The sequence below is a fragment of the Euprymna scolopes genome, chromosome 24 (genome assembly GCF_053919585.1).
Source record: "Euprymna scolopes isolate OS-2025 chromosome 24, ASM5391958v1, whole genome shotgun sequence".
Classification (NCBI taxonomy): Eukaryota; Metazoa; Mollusca; class Cephalopoda; order Sepiida; family Sepiolidae; genus Euprymna; species Euprymna scolopes.
Window position 1 is genome coordinate 55,806,331 of NC_136505.1, and position 19,765 is coordinate 55,826,095.

The 19,765-nt window shown below is 33.5% G+C and overlaps 1 long non-coding RNA gene across 1 annotated transcript; it reads left to right on the forward strand.

Annotated features, from left to right (window-relative positions):
* Positions 1-1,879: 1,879 nt before the first annotated feature.
* On the forward strand, positions 1,880-19,391 carry LOC145246716 (uncharacterized). Its single transcript, XR_013863154.1, has 2 exons — positions 1,880-2,407; positions 15,767-19,391. It is a non-coding gene; the product is annotated as an uncharacterized LOC145246716 (long non-coding RNA).
* The last annotated feature ends 374 nt before the right edge of the window (positions 19,392-19,765 follow it).

Below are 19,765 nucleotides of genomic sequence, written 5' to 3' on the forward strand. Positions count from 1 at the left end.
TAAATAAAAACGTTATTATTTAGAAAAAATAATTTCAACATAGAGAGAGAGGAGCTTCCTGAACTTATTCTGTACTTTCACCTAATAATTTAATCAACGAAATATACCGTAAAAAACAATTAAAACGAAGGAGCAATCGGAAGTGAAGTGGAAACAGTAATCGTAAAGATAACAACAACAACAACAACAACAACAACAACAACAGCAATAACAAAAAAGTTAGCACGGTTATTTTCTTAAAAATACTGCGTTTCTTGTAGACAGCTGTAAAAGAAAAAAAAATGCTTTTAACGAATCTAAAAGAATTCGAATTAAAATAAGGGAATTATTTTCAATCTTAAATATACAAATAAAAATAATTAATTAAATGTTTAAAGTCTTCTTTTTAAATACACTCTCCAGTAAGATATTAAAAAAAAATATTCATGTTTTATGAAACGAGTAAAATCTATTATAACAAAAATGAATTCCGTTTGTTTATGCTCTTATATATTTCAGTCGTTTTATTGACCTACCCGACAATTGCCATAGTGACCTAAGATGGTATCGAAGTAAAATTTAAATGGTGTCTTTAAAATCTTTGAAAATGTTAAGCCTTATTAATATGTCGATTTCCACAGCACACAAACAAATATTGACTGATATATATATATATATATATATATATATATATATATATATATATATATATATATATATATATATATATATATATATATAATTTAAAGGAGATTAGAACAGTAGTCTAAAGAGCAGAGTGCATTTTACTGTAATAGTAAAATTACTAGTTTAATTAAAATACAGGGAAAGAAAAAGTGCTCGTTGTAATTTAGATATATAATAAGCTCGATAGGTAAATATCCTAGAGCTAATTTAATATTTAGTAATGTGATTGATAATTTTAAAATCAAATTATAATTAAATTAAAAATCCGTTTCATAAGAAGGAACAACAACAAAATCAATAATTTGTACGATCGTTTCGGAAAACAATGTTTTTATTGTGGTAGACATCAAGTTACGGACAATAATTTTTAACATATAGTGTTTTTTTTAAGAAAAAAAGTTTCCTCATCTGCAAAATGTTGGGAAGGGTTTTTATTATATGTAAAAGACACCATAAATAAACCTAGCATTAAAAGTAAGGCAGATGTATCTGGAAAAAATTAAAATAAAGGTATGGATTTAACTTGATAAGAAAATTAATATGGGTTAAAGATAGAAATAAAATAGAGTAAAATTATAAATCTAATAGTATTTTTCTAATAAAACTCATAGACACACATATATATATATATATAAAATAAAAATTACAATTAAATTTACCAAAATGATCCAAGATGGTAAAATTAAAGTATATTATAAATATTAAAGAATTAATATTTATAAAGTTATCTCAGCCAGATGTAAAAGCTCGATAAAACTAAATAGGAGATAGAGCTTATAATAGGAGCAAACAGTTAATAAAACATGTTAAAAAATAATTTCCATCTGTTAAAATACATAAAAAATGGAGTTTGTTTTATTTATTTTACTTGACGAGAAATAATTTTTTAATGAGTCTAATTTCAGCTCTTTCAGTAGTTTGGTTAATCACAATTAATGATCACCAACAGACGACCATGATGGACCAGACGGGATAGAATCCAGGAATAGAGTCTTGATAAAAACACACACATATCGCACCAGTTGGCATTGTTGTTGTGAGATTGCTAGATTGCTAGATTGCTATTACGGTTATATATATATATATATATATATATATATATATATATATATATATATATATATATATATATATATATATATATATATTATAATAATTTTTAAATACATACAGACACAAGTGTTTTATCCTTTTTCCTTTTGGGAATCACCAGTACAGGGTGTCACGATTACCACCAGTCGGGAGATTCGAACTCGCACGCGCATGCACGCACGCACGCACGCACACACACACACACACACACACACACACACACACACACACACACACACACACACACACACACACACATTACGACTCGCCACACTCTTTTTTTATCCCTCTATCTCTTTGTAAGTTTATTTCTTTATCAAACCATTTTTTGACTTGACCAGGGTTAGTGGTGAACTTTATGAACCAGTTTCCATAGTTTGCACCTTGAACCGCTCAAAGTATAAACTAGGATTGATTTCTTATGAGCTGAACCTCACAACGAATTAAAGCACCGTAATGGCAACCTTCAAGCGATCTTCACTTTTATCAAAGACTGAGAATGATAATCATTCGGCCACTTTATCCATCCAGAGTCAAATGAGTTGTTCTAAATTGATTATGAAACAGTTCCAATGTGCTGACCAAGGACTTTACCTTTGCAGTGTGGATAATGGTCAGATGATGAAGAGAACAACTGCTTCCACAAAATGTAAGTATATATATTTTTTATATTTTTGTTTCAATATATAATGTACACAACGTTGAGCCTGGTCAGGAATTGGATTGGTGATTACTTAGGAGTACTTGGTGATGTATGTAAAATGCTATAATATTGAATTTGCAAGCCGAGTGAAAGCTACCGATCTGCAGGTACAACAATTTTTTTTTTATTTCCCTTGATCAGACACTGGCTGGTTATTATGTAACGATTCCAGAATTCTCATATTTCGTATAATATGTGGTTTGAAGGCATGAATGCCGAGAAGGATGTGATTGGTGTAATGGATGATCACACGATTTATGTCGTGTTCAAATCCACTCGGATCTAATTGCATTCACTTACAAAGTAATACTATTCTGGAATGTATAACCATTGCTGTTCAGATATGAGAAAATAGCAACATATATTCGCCAGTTTCTGTTGCACGGGAGAAATAGTACGCTTAGGATTAATTCGAAAATCGTTTCTGGTACTCGAATTTCTACCTGAATAAACAACAAAAAGATTTATAAACGAAACAACTTCATAGTTTTTGAGTAGATAAATTTGTAAATGACACACTTCAATCAAATCAAAACTGTCTTATTTTATAGCATATTAACTCTTTTCAGACTATTTAATGCTGAATTCAGTAATTTTGGGGAAAAAACATTTATACTTCAGATTCGTTATATTTTCAAATATGTATTCATGGAGTTTGGTTTGGTTGTTTCGCTTTATGGCATATTGACCCTTTTCAGTTTTTAAATGTTGAACCCAATAATTTTGGAAAAAAGATTTTATGTTTCAAGTTTTTTATATCTTTAAATATTTATTCATGAATTTTAGTTTGGCTGTTTTGTTTTACGGTATATCAACTACATATATATATATATATATATATATATATATATATATATATATATATATGTGTGTGTGTGTGTGTGTTTTGTGTGTGTGTGTGTGTGTGTGTGTGTGTGTGTGTGTGTGTGTGTAACGTAGTCGTTATTCAAATAAACAGGTCAGGAAAAAACCTCGAGCCGCTTTTTGTTTTTAACAAAGCCTTTATATCTGGTATCTCCAACAACGTATTTTTCTAAATATTTTAGCAGTTCATTCCTCCTTCTCCGGCCGCGTGTGACTTTTCATCTTTGCTGTGACATTACCCACGTGTCTTGAACACTAGGCTTGATATATTGATTTCTTAAGAACAAAGCGAAAGAGATTTCACAGAAAGAGAAAAAAGGGGTTTCATAGCGAGAAAGAGAGAGAGAGAGAGAGAGAGAGAGAGAGAGAGAGAGAGAGAGAGAGAGAGAGAGAGAGAGAGAGAGAGTAAATTAGTTCAGAAAGAGAAAGAAAAGTGGAAGGAAAAGAGAATAGAAAAAGAAAGGGTGGTCTCCAAAGGACAGGGAAGAAAATGCTAATCTCAGAAAGAAGAGGTCAGAATTAGGATTTTCATAAAAACACATTGTTTTTAGCAGATAAAAGAGACTAGCTCGATAGTTGTTAGATCGTGCGTGTCAGATTTGGGCGAAAGTCCAAATCTGGTGATCTCTAAAAGAGCTGTGGAAGATCGCTTTTTCATCCTCCTACTTAGAAGCTGTCTGAAAGAATTCAAGTTGAAAATCCTGCATATAGAAACAGTATATGTTGACAGTCCAGACGAACCTGAATAATTTAACATTTCCTTGCACGATTGTATATTGAATTATTTTATGCAATAATTATTTTTTTTCATAAGAAAATGATCTCCCGCGTTTTCATTGAATATTTTATTGTTTTGATCTTTGAAAGATAATCCAGGTAATTCTCGGATCTATCCTGAAACCTGACGCCTGAACGGCAGCTACGAGAAGCCCGCATCCGCTGATCAGTGTACCTAGAAATGAACAGCTCAACCTCGACTACTGACGATGAACGGTCAGCGTGTTAACGATCCCGCCATGTAGACTTAGGATCGTGCGCGTTTTGTGCACGTTTTGTGCACGTTAATGCACGTTTTGTGCGCTCTGAGCATCAGAACAGCAATTCCAGTGTCTGGCTACGTTTTGAAAAGGTCTATCACTAGACGCTTTTGTTAACTTATGTGCATATGTGAAGTAATTTAGAAGTTTGTAGGAGTAAAATGTCATGTGTTGATTGGAAATGATTATTGTAATGACAAGAAGTATTCAAGTCCGATAGTTCTGGGTAATTATGTCGAAAAGGGACCAGTTAGAGGTCAAAAACCTCAAAATCTTCCAAAATTAGTGCTCAGTATACACGAAGAAAGGACTGGCTTGTGTTAAAAGAAATGAACGTCATCGACGACTCTCTGGTGGACCGAGACAGAATACTCAGCTGATAATGCCACAAAAAATGTAATTGATTTTGTCATGAGATCTGATTTTTTCCAAATCAACTTCGCACAAAAACCTGACCTGATGGAGGAGAGAAACAGATGCAATTTCCTAATTCAGCAGTGTAACAATACCCTAAATCAGTTTAAAAATCTAGACAACATTCAAAAAGTAAAAAAAAAAAATGTTGCCCAGTGTTTTCTGGTGTCGTATTTAGAGTTCACCTATTTGAAAATGAATTGTTCCAAAATTGAATAAGACGCCATAAATAGAATTCTGTTATTGTTGTTGTCGACTTAAAGGTGACATTCCTTTTATTTATTAAAAAAAATATTTATTAGGTTGGCAAATAATGTCGTTTTTTGACGTTTTAAATATATATTAAAAAAACGACATAATTTTCGCGCCAACCTAATAACTGAAAATTATTTTTATAGACCCCCCCCCAAAAAAAAACAGAAGACGTTAGGTAAGTGTTTTAGTTGTGGATGGGGAAACGTTAGGTAAGTGTTTTAACTGTGGATGGGGAATCCTACCGAATTTCAGACATTCACCCGCTATCTCATACACATTAAGATCTTTCAAAAGTTCTAACCGTCCGTTTAAGTGCAATTATATCTATCTCTCTTGTACATGGTTCACCGGATATATTTGCCAGATAGTTTCTAAAATTCTTTTTTTATGGATACAGTTATTCTTACAATTAATAGAAAAGCCATATCTACTTACGATTTCAGTTTCTTTTCATGTCATACAGAAGACTTTGGTAGTTCGTTATTATTTTCCCTCTCAGCTCTGATTAAGCCTGCATCATTAGGGAACGCGTACTTCCACTAATGTTGCTTTTTTCTCTTTCTTGGTCCATATAACCATGTTAGGTTTAATAACTCCGTTTTCTAGGTACCTAAGTAGGTAGCTATAGTAGGTAGCTATAGGAATTGCATATTTATAGTGGATGTTCATTGAGTCGATTATAAACTCCACTGAAAATGTTTTTCTCACATTTTTACGTTAGACATGATTCCATTCAACCAATCGCGGAGCCTATCTATCTCATTTCTCTGCGTAAGAATGACACCTTAAAATTTCTAGGGATCCAACCAGTATTCTTTTAGTTTGTACTGTCGTCTGTGAGTACGTTATAATCTTTTATCCCCCTTATAAAAATGCGATCGCCCGATCGCCAAAGATGAATTAAAAACTAGTAACTGCTGCTTATCTGGTTTCAATGTGACTGCAGAATATTTAGATTTTTCCAATTTATTTTTTTTTAAGGAAATATTATTGACCATACGTTCTTGAATCATTCGATGGGGTCGGCTTGAAAATTCTACAGAAATCTGATTTTATTGATCTGGTCACTATTTTTATAGGCTTGGTTAATTTGACGCAGGATTGTTACCTTTGAGGTTTAAAACGATTTTCCTTAGTTGAAAATATTTTGAGTAAACACTTTCCTGTGAAAACTAGCTTGCTTTTAGAAGTAAAAGGGATAGCGAATCTCAACGAAGTATAGAAAGAAAGCCGGCAGCGATTCGATCTATTTGCTTTTTAGCATTTGTCCGAATCGCGTATAAATCTTACTATAGAATAATTCGTGAACAAAAATTTCAAATTTGTAAAAACCGCAATATTTTTTGTTGAAACTAATGAACAATGAAATTAAAAAAAAAAAAAAAATGAGGAATTTCCATAATGTAAATTGTTTCGCAGAAAAACAAATCGATATAATTAAATAGAAAAAAAAGAAGAAAAACAGGTGTGAGAGAAGCGAGCGAGAAAAGAAACTATATATATATATATATATATATATATATATATATATATATATATATATATATATATATATACATACACACACACACACACACACACACACACACACACACACACATATATATATATATATATATATATATAAAGCAAGGCTCACCGTTCGTATGTTTGTAAATAAACAAGAAGCTCGAGTACTGTAAAAGCGATAGGTGAGTGTTTATTTAAATGAATATTTGTTGAGGTCGCCGATCGGTAGAACTGCCGACTATCAACGCGATGGATGTATGTTCAATTCCCGGCTAGGGAAAGGTGCTAGTCTAGCCGATTTGGTGAGTTTTGATACAACGAAACAGTACTGTATGTAGATGACTATATATATATATTTTTTTATTTCGGACGTAAACAAATAATAATAATAATAATAATAATAATAATATATATATATATATATATATATATATATATGAAAATAATGGAAATAGTATTCCGACAAAATAGAGAAATAAAAAGGAACAAACCGTATTATGTGTTCATCAACGTTTCGTCTTTATTTCGAGACTTCCTCTGGACGAATGAGATTAAGAAACAAAAAGCACCAGTACAAAATATTTGAAAATGTTTCACGTGCAAAGAATGTTTCATTTCAGAAAAACGGAAAAAGACGTTGGAAATTCAAAAAGGACGGGGGGGGGGCTTGCGCTGTTAAAGAGAGGGAAATCTTAGTGAGATATATATAAGAAGGCATAGTAGTTTGCTTGAAGCATTGCCAATAAATAAATGTTGAAGAATATAAGAAGAAAAGCTATAGCAATGCAGAGAACAGGATGTAAAAATGATGTAATGTATGGACAAAAATGGACAAACGAAAAAGGATCTTGCAGAGTTTGTATTTTATATCTTCATATATCTATTTATTTTCCACACTAATTGCAAATACAAAAAACAGTAAGATAGACTTACTCTTTGAGATAACCAGAATGGTGGAAGTCTTTAATATTTGAAAAATATAAGCACTTTTTCAGAAAGCAACGGAGCAAAAGAAATGTTATGGATTACCTGAATTGAATGTTATTCTTACAACATTTCAGGTGTATCTTGTCGAACTCTGGAATCCATTTATATATATATATATATATATATATATATATATATATATATATATATATATATATATATATATATATATATATATATCAGTGGCGGCTCGTGCCTAAGATTAGTGGGGGTGCTGTTTTTAAAAAAAATACCTATTGTTTTAATATTGTGTAAAAATAAAACAAACATAAAAATATACATAATTTATATGTATGCACACGTATAAAAATACAATAACTTAAAGGAATCCTAAATAGATGTAAATATTTTAAATATTTTACTTATTACATTCATTTGAAAGTAAACTTCATTTTTCTTGTTTTAATTTGTGAGAAAAGATTGATAATTTTCTCCTTAACTTCTAAATGACTGCTGAAGAACTCTTTTTCAATTGAAAGCACTGCAAATGCATTTAGTCTTTCGCAACCCATGGTGCTCCTTAGAAAAGTTTTTATTATTTTCAGAGTTGAGAAACAACGTTCTGCCTCTGATGTAGTCATGGGAATTGTCAAGATACTTTTTATGAGTTTTGTGATTTCACTAAGAACATTGTTTAAATTTTTTTCCAAAATAAATTTCAGGAGATCAATTACTTTGCAATACTCATGGATATCTGACCTACTATAAAATATTTCTAGCTCAGTTTCAAGCTTTTCTTTGTCAATCATGGGATATGCTTCAGTTGTCAAGGATATCTCTTCTGTAGGTAGCTCTTTCTTAAAACTAGCAAAGCTTTTCTTGTTAAACAATTTAGCAAGTATTAAATGTTTAGTTGAAGAATATCTGTCGGTTATATTAACAGATATATAGTCACACAGTTCTTTAGCTTCGGCCTTGAGTGTTTGTGAAGGATTTCCACAGTATTTGGAGTTTCTTATCTCTAAAATAGCAGTTTTGAAATTTGTTATGTATTCATTGACTTTATATATGCTAATTTCCTGAGATTGCATTTGATTATAAATAATTTCAACATGAGACATAATTAACTGTGACAAAGCCTCCATTAAAGCAACATCACATACAAGATCGATTGAAATGGGCAGAGGACAACATGAAAACGGATTTTTCCAAAGTTTTTTTTCACGGATGAAGTGCGTGTTATTCTTGATGGCCCAGATGGCTTGAGCAAGGAATGGGTCCTAGGTGGACGACATCGTCATCAACGTTTAAGGCACCAACAAAGTGGTGGTGGGATAATGATTTGGGCTGGGATTATCGGAGGTACTTTAGTTTGTCTATGTAGAGTCCCAGAAGGCGTAAAAATGACATGAAATGCTTACGTAGCTTTTCTGAAGTAGCCGTTTGAACCATGGCTGAAGAAGCAAAGGTTGACGTTCAGAAGAACCATTATTTTTATGCAGGATAATGCTCCCTCACATGCAGCAAACAAAAGCAACGAATATTTGCAACAACTGGGGTTCTCTGGGCTATGGAAGATGGAGTGGCCTGCGAATTCACCAGATTAGAACCCAATGGAAAACCTTTGGAGTATCATGAGGCGACGCCTTTATACAAGTGGACGCCAATTTAAGAGCTAAGATGAGTTGTGGGATGCGAGGAATAACTGTTGACGAAATCACAAATTTGACTAATTCCGTGGACTAATGTTTTTTCGCATATCCCTTACTAATTATGTCAACGTAGAAATTGCTATGTAGTTATTGTGTTCTAAGCATTATTCCTAGTTCATTTAATGTTTGAGAATTATTTCAATAAACAAGTTATAGGTATATTGTGTTTTTTCTCAACCTCGTTAATAATTTGACACACTGAAATCAACAGATATTCATATCTTCTGCCATAGTTTCGCTAATACTGCTTTAAGTACTTTTATTTTCTGACTGGAATAGCTGAATAGTATTGCAAGCACTTTCTTAAATAGTAAAAAAAATGTAAACTCGTTATAATTTGATACGCAGTGTATGTATATATGTATATATATATATATTTAATAATTATTATAGTATATATATATATATATATATATGTATATATATATATATATATATATATATATATATATATATATATATATATATATATATGATGTGAAAAGGTAGCGGAAGACCGGAGGCTCGACGTTTCGCCTGAATTATGCGAGCTTTTTCAAGAGGTGTGGTCACTGACGAGAGGGTCGATGTTTTTAGTTTTATATATACTGGGGGAGTGTATTTTTTTTTTTTTATTACATTTTCACCCCAAACAAGGCAAATTGCCACTTTGGTGTAGGGGGCTACTATCAGGGGAAACAACTACTGGGGTACTATGTAGGGATTTGGGCAGCAAGGTGTCGGTTCACGTTACACTTGAACTTCTGCACGTCAGTACTGTTGGGGAAGCAGGGACTTGGAATGGAATTCCAGAGTCTTGCGGTTCTGGGGAAGAAACTATTGGAGTAGAAAGATATTTTACATCTAGGGATCTCTACAGTGTGGGGGTGGGATCTAGTAGCCTGTCGGGTTTGTCGAGGGTGCTCGCGTCGTGGGGGCACAAGTGATTGCAGTTCGTCAGAGCATTCACCACTAAAATACTTGTAGAAGAGGCAGAGGGATGCAACATTTCGTCGATGGGACAGAGGCTGAAGCTTAGATGCCAGTTCAGGGCCTATCAGGTTTGCGACTCTCTTTTGAACCTTGTCAAGGAGCGAGAGACTAGTAGCAGATGCACCAGCCCAGATGTGGCAGCAATACTCCATACATGGGCGAATGGTGGCCTTATAGAGGTACAGGATACTTTCGGGTGTTAGTAGTTTTCTAGCACGGTAGAGAGAGCCTACCTTTCTTGCAGCGGCCCTGGCAATGCCTTCAATGTAATTGTTCCAACTCATGTTTCCTGTGAACGTTAGGCCAAGGAGTTTGAAAGATGGACTCTCAGATAAAGAGTCGTTGGCCATTGCTATGGGTGGTAGAGAGGGTTTCTTGTAATTATTGAATGAAACTAGTTTAGTCTTGGCAGCATTGAACGCGACCAACCACTTTTGTCCCCATTCCACTACAGATTGGAGGTCTTCCTCTAGTGTTTCTGCCATTTCTTTAGAAATGTGTTCATTCGTCTTCCTGTCCTGTCTGCCATAGAGTGTAGTGTCATCAGCATATATACCCATCTCAGAGGCAATGTTGTCGGGGAAGTCATTTATGAATATCAGGAACAATAGAGGTCCAAGGATAGAACCCTGGGGCACTCCCGCATTTATATCATATTGTTTAGATGTGCGACCGTCGAGGACTACCTGGATTTTTCTCTTATCTAAGAAGGATTTAATTATGTTAAGTATTCTACCAGTGATACCGTATGATCTGATTTTACTGAGGAGACCCTCATGCCATACCCTGTCAAAAGCCTTAGATATATCTAGAGCTACCGCTCTGCCTTCCCCCGCTTTGTCCAGTGAATGGTATATACGTTCAGAGATCACAGTGAGGATGTCTGCTGTGGAACGGGCTTGTCTAAATTCATATTGTTGGTCGGTCAGAAGTTTAGCATCTGTAAGATGATGGACTAGAGCATGGTTAATTATGGTCTCAAATATTTTGGCAAAAAGTGGGAGGAGGCTAATGGGGCGATAATTTGATGGGTCTGTCCTTTCGCCAGAATTCTTGAATACTGGTACAACAGAAGCAGTTTTCCAACAGCCCGGAAAGCAAGATTCATTAAGACATTTGTTGTAGAGTTTGGAGAGAACTGGAGCTACTTCGGCTGAGCACTTTTTTAATAGCACAGCTGGGATAAGATCGGGTCCACATGCTTTTGAGGTGTCAAGGTTTTTTATGATAGCATGCACCTGAGCAGGGGTGGTTTTCAGATCGTCTAGTGTGGCGTCTGTCCGCATAGGAAAGTCAGGTAGGGGGTGGTTGGAAGGGTCCAGTGTGGAGTTTGAGGCAAACCGACTGGCAAGCATGTTAGCCTTGTCGGTTGCTGAGGAGACAACCTCGTGATTGTTGGTTAGTGGGGGAATTGTTGATTGCCCATTATTTACTACACTGTTGTAGATTTTCCAGAAGTTTCGAGTTCCTAGTTTTTGTGCTTCGATGCGCTTTTTAGTGGTTTCTGTAAATTCTCTCTTAGCTGTCGCTATTTCTTTCTTAACGTTATTTCTAGCTTCTATATACTTCAGTCTGTTTGAATTGGACTTATGTCGGTTAAACCTACGGTATGCATGCTGCTTTTGAGTAATGGCAGTTGCACAAGTCGACGTAAACCATTGGGGAGAGTGGGGCTTACTATAAAATTTCCGCATGGGAACATGCGCTTCGATTGCAGTTTTGAACCAGTCAGTGGTCTCGTTTGCACATTGTTCAGCAGGGAGAGAGAAAATATTTTTCCATGGAGCATCTCTAATTAGTTCCCTGATGGCTTCCCAGTCAGCCTTATTATAATATCTCGTTGTTTTGAGCACTGGCTCTTCAGTTTTGGGTCTAGAGTTTAGGGCGATTTCAACCATTATCACTGCATGATCAGCGTTCCCGAGAAAACTATTATACAAATATAAAAAAAAACAAACAAAAAAAAACAAAAACAAACAAGTCCTTAGCTTTGGTTTGAAATTCGCAACAGGGATCTTGCCTAAAAAAAACAACTAATATGATCTCCCATAACTACAAACATGAAGACACCGACTTCACGAAAGGTTTTTATCCAAGGCATTATATCCGCGACTGTCACTCAAACCATAGATACCGTCTTACCGAAACGTCACATAGACGCATTATCGCATATGGCTAACGACGATAAAATCATTATCACACCTGCAGACAAAGGTGGCGGTGTTGTAATTATGGAAACAACAGAGTACAAGAATAAAATATTTCAACTCTTCCGAGATAAAGATACATACGAAGAAACTAATTCCGGTACAATAAAAAAAGAAACTGATAAGTTCAACAAAATGTATAAAAAATTAATAAACAATAATGAAAACTGGTTTGCCTACATAGAGCACCACCCTATAATTCCAACCTTATATGGACTTCCTAAAACTCATTTAATCAACACACCAATTCGCCCAATTATCTCAGGCATTGGCAGCACCACACATAAAATAGCACGAGCAATCTCAAAACTGTTAACTCCATTATTAGGCACCATCAGCAAATCCCACATTAAAAACTCCGGCGACCTACTCAATGAAATAAAACGCCTTAATATGAAAACAAAACTTTAAACAGCATTGACATAGAATCTCTATATACGAACAACCCCACTAGGAAATGCCTTAATCTACTTCATAAACACCTCAACAAAATAAAAATCGAATTACCTTTTCCAACTAACACATTAATAAACATTATAAATCTGTGTATTGATATTATGTATTTCACATTTGGTGGACTCTATTACAGACAGAAGTTTGGATTGCCAATGGGTAGCCCCCTAAGTGGTGTCCTGGCGTGCCTGTTTCTAGAGTTTACTGAAAGCGGTCCCTTAAAATATAAATTACCTAAGGGTGCATCGTATTACAGGTACATATATGACATTCTACTCTTTCTCCTCAAATCGTCGAATATTAATAATGTCATTAACAAACTTAATAAAATAGAACCTACCATCAATTACACTTACGAAACTGAAAATAATAATTCCATATCTTTCCTAGACATACAATTAATTAATAATAATCAACTAAAAATCAAAGTTCATCGTAAAACAACTAATAAGAATGATTATGTACATTTTTACTCGCAACACAATGTCAACGTAAAAAAGGCATTATAATTGGATTTTATCTAAGAGCTATGGGAATATGTAGCAAAGAATAAACGATGAATTTGAATACATAGAAACTACATTCAAGAACTTACAATATCCCCAATACTTCCTACTTAACGCTAAAAACAGGCCTTAAAAATGTATCAAAACCGAGATCAAAACCACCCCAAGAAAACCTAACACACAATAGAAGACTAATAGTTCCCACTAACGATAAAAATAATAACATTTATAAAAACCTTAACAAAATCGGTTTTCAAATAGTACAGAAAACCTCCCTAACGATAAAAGATTTAACTCGGAAATCTAAAACTAACAATAATAAACCATTAACACAAGCCGGAATTTATACCATACCGTGCCTTGATTGTGGCAAGATATACGTAGGAGAGACGCAGCGAAACCTTGCTAAAAGATTATATGAACACAAAAGAGACATAAAGAATAACAATACACTTAATGCTCTTTTCGGTCACATAACGGAAAATTACTATCATTTCGATTTCGAAAATGCGACCCTCCTAAAGCATATACATAGTAGGTCAACACGCCGTCTGTTGGAATCTGCTCTTATCTCTAACTCTACTAACACTATCAAACAAAGGAAAGGATTTGTTAACATTTCTTTCCACTTATCTAAAATAATATTGCACGAAAATAATCTAGACACTTGTTAATAAATATATATTTGTTCTTTTTTTTGTATATTTCTATAATAGTTTTATTTGTATACACTCACCCAGTATATATAAAACTAAAAACATCAACCCTTTTGTCAGTGACCACACCTCTTGAAAAAGCCCGCATATTCGGGCGAAACGTCGAGCCTCCGATCTTTCACTTCCTTTTCACATTATAACGTCGGATTATATCCATTTTAAAATTCATATATATATATATATATATATATATATATATATATATATATATATATATATATATATATGTGTGTGTGTGTGTGTGTGTGTGTGTGTGTGTGATGAGAATAATAGAAATAGTATTCCGACGAAATAGAGAAATAAAAAGGAACAAACCGAGTAATGTGTTCATCAACGTTTCATCTTTACTCCGAGATTTCCTCTGGATGAATGAAATTAAGAAAATAAAAATACCAGTAAAAATATTATTAATCTACTGGCGTTTTTATTTTTTTAATTTTATTCATATATATAATATATATAAAGTGGTAGTAGGCAGGCAGGCAGGCAGGCAGGCAGGCAGGCTCGAACCCGTACCGCAGAGAAAGAAAAGAAAATGAAAAAGTGACGTTTTTGCTGTTACGCCCATCGCCAAACTGGAATTGGCGAAGGTTTAAATTAAGGCTAGTCAATCGAAAAGAGGGGGTTATTTCCGAAAATAGCAAAAAAAGCGACTCCCTCTCGTAGAAAAGTGCCCAGTTGAAGGTGAAGGAATTACTATTTTTAGCCAGTTTTTCGATATTTGTCATCCAAATGTTCGAGCTTCAAAACGATACTAATGGCGTGAAAATCCGTCGCCTCTGTCGAAAGTTTTAGGCATACATACATACATACATACATACATACATACATACATACATGCATACATATATACATTTAAACAGACAAGTGAAATTTATATTATAGATGGAACACGTAGACGTATAAAATGAAATACACTGAAACATTAAAGTTATAGATGGGTCACACATATCAACGGCTGCTTAATACATCAGCTGAGTTGTATGAATAAGAAAATGGTTCAATGCGAAGGTTTATAAAAAGTATTTTTATACAAGAAAAAAGAGAAGCTCTTTTCATGTTAGTAAATGTCCAGAGTAATACTCGTGCTTAGGTAAAGAAGTCGAGTGAATATATTCATAGTGTATTTGGCATCGTGGTATTGCGTATGTGTGTACGTTTACCTTTGTTCTTGTAGTGTATGTATATATAAGTGCGAGTGACAAAGTCTGGATGCATGAGTTATTGAGTTCTATCCCATTGCCACCTGGCCCGATGGCACAAATGTGAGGTGTTGAGTGGACATTCTTAGATTCCTTTCGTTTGGCCGGCTGTTGGAGTCTGTCTTAACCTAATTTTCTTGACCAAGTCTTATAGGAAGTTCTAAGTTCACATTGGCTTACTACATTCGCATATAGGTGTTACTTTTTGAATGTTCGAAAGATTTTCATTGGTTGGAAATTTTTCGATTTAATACCTTCATGTTTAAACGTGGCAGTTTTATGAAATGGCGAAAAATGCGTATCGAAACGAACAGAAGAAAGAAGGAAGGTAAGCAATTAAAACGATTTAGCATTCGTGCGAATCGCACCTCGACGTCTAATCTACCACAAAGCCACGTGAGTTTATGTCTTTATGTGCATGCACGCACATACAAAAGAATTTCGTTGTCAGAACTGATTATTACTTAACGCTACAAGTTCATGAAATATTGCTATCATAATGTAATTCTTTTACTCTTATTTTTTCTTCAGAATCCAGTTTCGTGTCGGACGAAAATACGTTCTCGCGCACTGGCTGAACGACTGGTGAAGCGTTCCTAATCCAGATGAATGCACCGGTTACTACTTATGCATGACTGGGCTGAAGAACATCCGCCGCTGTCCAACTAAAACCTACTTTACTCTCATCATCACCGGCTTCTGTACATTCCAATACAAACAATCATACTGTGCATCTATTGGAAAGAAGTTAGCACAAAAGTGCTCGATCGAGCTCCAATCTATGCTCCCCCCTTGCCAATCCTTCACAAAAAAGATTCGTCTGGCCAGAAGCACTATCAATAATTTTCCTTACTCTTTATCAGCGCCTAACCTTAAACCTTATGGATTCCATGCATACAACTTCTTTTCTAGAACTGCTCGCCTGTGGAACTCTGTTCCGCTTGTCTACTTTCCAGCTGACTACAATACTGTTGTTCAACGTAAACACCGTTCACTTAAATAATCTAATTATACCAACTGTCCACTACTAACGATCACTACGCTATAGTCCCAATGACTACAATATACACATTAACCTTTATCCTCAAGCCGCTTCAAGTGATTAACCCTTTGTAAAAAAAAAGCAAAAAAAAAAAACAACAAAAAAAACAAACAAACAAAAAAACAAAAAAACAAAAAAATCCCCAAAAACAAAAGAAACAAAACAAAACTTAACAGAATAAACCCATAAAACTCGACCGCAGTTGATATTATTGTAATTATACACAACTCTATGGCGTTTCATCTTTTCATAATTTGGTTGTCAAAGACTATAGAAATTGCCGAAAAATCCAACACCGAAATGGGAAGATAAAAACTCTATATGATACTTATGCAAAATAGGGATATCATTATCGTCGGCATATTCCGTGCATGTACGTAAACCGCCGAAAGGTGCTAAAAGCGCTTAGCAAATGAAATCGCAGCAGAACTGTAAGGACTGCCAAAAGTCACCACAGAATTACCCCACCCTATATGTAACACGATGTAACTTTATTATAAATTAATATTATCAATATAATTTTTATACCATTTAAAAGAAGAAGGGCAAAATAAACCAGTAATAATTTCAAATTCTTTTTTCATCGAACGAAAATAATAAAATTGCGAGACGAAAATCGTGTCTACATAATTGGCGCTTTAAAATATCGTTCCCATGTAGTAGACATCCCGAACGTGAAAACATATCCGTATTTAATAAATCTAGCAAAAATCAACTAATGGTCAAATTTTCGTGAAATTTTCGATACTTATCCATTTTAGAATGAAATTACATATAAAATGCAGTTTTTGTCAAATATACAAGGGGAAATATTTTTTTAGTGTGTGTTCCCCCCACCATATTTATTTTTTTCGAAATTCGAACAAAATATATTTAAATCTATCGAAATTTCTATTTATTATGAAACATAAGAGTTCAAATAAATAAAAAAATATTTATTTTAAAAAAATTTAAATACACATATTGAACAAAAATTTACCTTGAAGTTGCAATTAAAAAAAATGATATAAACTTAATATTATTATGTTTTTTTTTTTTAATATCGGTTTTTCGAATTAATATATACTATAATGAGTTGAATTGCCAAGAAAAAGAAACTTCGTAAACATTAATTAATTTTTAAAAGATTAAAACGATTAAAATTCCATTATTTCAAAATGTTCCGTTACAACATAGATTTCTAATTAATTGTGTTTAAATTTTTTTTAAATATTAAGTTTTAATATAAACATGACTCTTGTCAGCTAAATTAAAACCAGATTAAAACCAATTTGAAAATATTATTGGACAAATATCAGTATTTTGTAAACCCCTCCTCATATTTTGTTTGTCTCTTTTTACCGAACAAAATATGGAACCCCGTAGGTAACCAAAAGAACATTAAGTAAAACCGTATTTCATATCTAATATACAAATGTTTATAATATTATTAATCATTAAACTGTGTAAATCTTAAAACCTAACAGAATTATAACAAAGATTAATTATTAATTGCAGTTTGAAGAAGATAAACAAAGGTTTTAAAAAATCATTAAGTCGCTTCTGCTTTTTCATAGTTCGTATAGTTAACACAAATCTGACGTCACGGAAACATGCGGTCCAATCTTCACAATCGTTTGGCAGTCCCTACAGAACTGTGTATCTTTTGCTTATTAATTTTTATGGAAGCCCATCTTCCCATCTAAAAAATGTCTTTTTAAATAATAACGTTATCATTTCAACACGGCTCGTAAACTGCACAAGTACACTTTTTTCGTTGAAATTACCATATGATGACTATTTTCGATTATAATTTTTTTTTTTTTTAAATATTTTAACTGTTTGCTAGTACAAAGCATCAGTTTCGGTATATATATATATGTCAGGTCATGCCATGTGCTACTGGTACCATGTAACCCAGTACTACCTGCCTCATGGTCGGGTCACCGGCAACTAAACTGGTTCCCCCACAAGACTTGTTTGGTGAGGAGGGCGGCTAGTCTCCCTGAAGGATTAAAAACAAGACCTTCCAAAGGGCGAATGAACTCTTTTTCTGGGTCAACGGCCAACTAGCACAGTGTATATTTGTGTGTGTGTGTATATGTGTATTGGAGAGGGCTCCCATAAGCCGTGGTGAAGGCAATATTTCTAGGAGAAGCAAATCTCTGATTTATAAAAAACCATAAAGCGGAAGACCATTACCCGTATTAAGCTGGTCTGCAGTTTAATTTGTTGCTGGCTATCTTGCTCTTGCTTGTTGCTAGATCTCAACATTTTGAACCGAGAGAGAGACTTAGCTGGCGTACAAAGCTAAGACTCTGTAACATCATATTTGTATAGATACTCCCTCAGGCATTTGGGTTCATGGATTTTAAATGTCTGAGGGAGTGGCACTCGTCTGTCAGACGTTGCAATCATATATATATATATATATATATATATATATATATATATATATATATATATATATAAAACAAAAAAACAAAAACAAAACAAAAACAAAAACAAAACAAAACCAAAAAAAAAGTCCAAAAAAACATCGAAACTTTCGTTTGGTAACTTTTTAAAAATTTAGCCCACATTTTTGCGAAAAAAAAAAAAAAAAAAAAAAACGAAGTTTTTGATCCGGCACTTTTCAGCGATTTACATAACTTGCACGGAATATGCCGGTCCCAATTCTGCACAACTAACCAACTATACATTTCGCAATCTATTAACCATTCTTCTTAAAATCTAAACTACCGAAAACTAACGAAATTGTGACTTAGTAATTAACGTTTATATACAATATTATTTTATTTTTATTTGTTGGAATCCTTTCATAATTTGTTTTCATATTTTTTTTTGCGGACTGTTATTCTTATGTTCATAGTTGTTTTTGTTTCACCAACTTTCGGCCAACCCACCCTCTGGCCTTCTTCAGGTGATTAACCACGACGGGATAGGAATTACTGCCTTCTATAGTTGTTGGTGTCTCACCACGTTTTGCCCAACTAATCATCTGACCTGCTTTGGAGACATTTCTATCTCGTCACGGTTAACCACCTGAAGAAGGCCAAGGATGAGTTGGCCAAAACGTGATGAAACAACATGAATATGAAGATGAGGATAAATGTCTGCAAAAAAAAAAATAAATAAATAAAAAAAAATACAAAAAAAAAAAAGGATACATAATGAGAAGAAATAAAACAGAAGTATTTGTGGACAAGCATTATATATATATATATATATATATATATATATATATATATATATATATATATATATATATATATATATAATGCCTGCCCACAAATATATATATATATATATATATATATAATGCCTGTCTACAAATATATATATATATATATATATATATATATATATATATATATATATATATATATATATACTAGAAGAAGTACCCGTTGTTTACTGGGTTCAAAAAGAGCCTTCAAAACATGGACCCTGAAGGTATGATATTATGAACGGTTATGAAAACAGGGGCTGGGTGCGTGTAAAAAAAT